This window comes from Notamacropus eugenii, chromosome X (assembly GCF_028372415.1).
Source record: "Notamacropus eugenii isolate mMacEug1 chromosome X, mMacEug1.pri_v2, whole genome shotgun sequence".
NCBI classification, from domain to species: domain Eukaryota; kingdom Metazoa; phylum Chordata; class Mammalia; order Diprotodontia; family Macropodidae; genus Notamacropus; species Notamacropus eugenii.
This window is the reverse complement of record NC_092879.1, coordinates 20,294,892-20,297,959: the sequence shown is the minus strand read 5'-3', so window position 1 is coordinate 20,297,959 and position 3,068 is coordinate 20,294,892.

The following is a 3,068-nucleotide window of genomic DNA, read 5'->3' as shown; positions in this document are numbered from 1 at the left end:
TCCAGAATCTTTTGTTGAGCTTGCAGGAGAAGCTCTCACAGTCCCTGATTCCATTGCATATGCAAAACTTTTACAATTTGGTCTGGTCCTTGAATCTTTGAATGTTCCACCTTTTGCTTTTCATATGCTCATTTAAAAGTGTCAAACTCTTCTCCACTTCTTTTACATTTTTCCCTGTATCATAATATCATCTATGTAGTGGGTAAGTTGTACACCAGGTAGCTCTAATTCATCCAAATGTTCAGCCACATTCCTATGACAAATAGTGGGGCTATGCAGATATCCTTGTGGCAAGTGTGTAAAAGTATACTGTCGGGCCTTCCAAGTGAAAGCAAATTGGTCACATTGTTTCAAATATATTGGAATAGTAAAAAAAAAAGCATTGACTAATTCAATAACTGCATACCAAGTCCCATCACATTTCTGAATCTTTTCTGTTAAGGATAGCATACAAGGGAGGAGTGACCTTATTCATTTGTCTATAATCCACTGTCATCCTCCATGTCCCATCTGACTTTTGTATTGGCCAGATAGGACTATTCCATGGAGTGATTGTAGGGACTGACACTCCTACCTTGATATATTCCTTTATAACATTGGTAATTTCATCTTGCCCACCTGGCATGTGATACTGCTTTAAAGCAATTACTTTAAAAGATTCAGGTAAAGTGATTGGGTCCATTTTTATCTTACCCACTAAAATTTTATTAATTCTTCTTTCGTACTGCAAACTGGTATCTCCCCTCAGGTAAATTTAGAGTCACACCTCTCAATATATCTATTCCAATGATGTATTCAGAAATGGGTACAATCACCACAGTATATTCTTTCTTACATAATTGTCTAATTTTCATCATTACTTTGTCTTGTCTGACTGATATTTCAGACTCTCCTAGTCCTGTGATGGTGATAGGAGTTCCAGGTTTAAATTTATCAGGGTTCCAAGATGTAAGGAAGAGCTCTGCCCCAGTATTTATTACTGTACTAGTTACAGTATTTGATCCATTTTTCCAATATATGGTCAAATTGATATGGGATCTATAATCCTGTCTGTATATTTCTTTAATCTTGGGTGGGGCTTCGTCAGCTTCCTATTCTCCCTGAAGGTGTGGTGAACTTGGATACAAGAGATCAGGAAGATCTGTAGGGGTAGTTCTTGCTTCTCTATTTTGTCTAGCATCGGTTCCCTTTCCTTGGTACATTCTGTATGGTTTATAAACTGGAAAATCATCTATGCTTCAAAAATCTACCCCTGCTCTCATTAGAGCAGCAAACAATTCTTCCTTTCTCAATTTATTCTCATTTTGAATCTGTTGTCTATTTACTCTTCTCACTCTACGAAATTTGTTTTTTCCTCAGTCCCCAAAGTCACCTAACTGTGAAATCTTGTCCAGTACTTCTGAAAGAGGGTGCCACATTTCCCCAATTATTGGAGTCAAAATCAAATACTTGTAAGTAGGAGGAGCCATCTTCACTCTTGTATTCCTAAGGAAAACTGTGAAGAGGGTATGTATGTCCATTTCCAAGCAGTCTTCATTACCTCCTCCTTTAATTTTCTTCTACAATCCCTAAGTGAATATCTACTGCTGTATATCATGCTTGTCTCTGATTATACATGCATTTTACCCATTCTTCTAATTATGGTTTGACAAAGTGATTACATAACATTAATTCCTCAAAAACTCTTGCATTACTGATTGACATTCTTGAAAAGTTTTTGTCACTTTCATCTCATCATAGCAAAGGTCAAATAACATTCAAAAAGCCCAATCAATTGTATTATAACTGATTTGGAAAATTTAAGAATTGGTATAGGAAAGCAAGAATGTAACACTGATGATTTGATGAAATTTAATAAATTTAAAGATAGTCCATTTAATTAAAATAATAAATTTAATATTCTTCTTGGGACTATATTGCCATAAAATATAATAGAACACATGAACTTAATATGGTTTTTATTAGCCAGAAAAAACAATGAAACATTTTCAATTATTCTGATTTATTAGAACTAGGTATTTGATCTTATGAAGAACTAACTCCATCATCCCAAAAGATGATGGAAAGAGTTCTATCATTCAAATAAAATGTTTGAACATGACATGAACTGAAATGATTTTCTAGGCTTTGTAGATAATAAAGTAAAGTTACATAATATTGCAATTCCTTTAAATCCATGAAAAAGGCTAAAAAGAGAGTTATTTTGTTGAACTGAATAGAAAAGAGGTTTCTGTTTAAGGAATATAAATTCTGTCAGATTTAATGACAATAAATTTATTGAGACTTGATTTAGGGGACTGGAATGTGATTCTATTGTCAAATCATGGTAGACTTTTAACTGCAGATCCATAGATAGAAGAGTTCTGTGTAAATCAAAGAAAGAATTTTGTGAGAATAAATTCACTTTTGGGAATTTACAATAAAGAATACTGTATTTTATTGTCATTTATGAATTATGAAATCTACGTACAAACTTATATTTGTCCGTCTTTATGCGTGTGAATATATATTGCTATATATGTGTGTGTTTTCTTTTCACACAGTTGACTATTAAATATTTATCAGCACAGCAAAAGACTGAGCAAATACCAGTTAATTTAAGAGCTAGCAAAAAATAATTAAGCTTGGATTATAAACAATCAAACAGTAAGTGAGGATGCTATTATAGTAAATAATGGAGCTGGGATTCAACCCTTGCTCCTCTACCTCCAGTCAGTCAGTAAGCATTTATTAAGCACCTACTGTGTCCTAGGCTTTGTGTTAGGCTCTGGGAACACAATGAAAGGCAAAAAAATAATCTCTGCTCTTCAAGAGTTCTCCGTCCAGTGGAAGAGACAACAAATAAGCATATTCAAATGAGATCTATAAAGGATAAGAGAAATAATCAATTGTGGGAAGGCACTAGAATTAAGGGGAAATGAGATACTCTGCCAATAGAAGCTAGGATTCCAAGTGGGTCTTGAAGGAAGCCTAGAAAGCCAGGAGTCAGGGAGGAGGAAGGGAATTTCAGGCATGAGGAAAGTCAGTGAAAATAAACAGGTGATGGTGGCTAAGACAGCTATACCTCA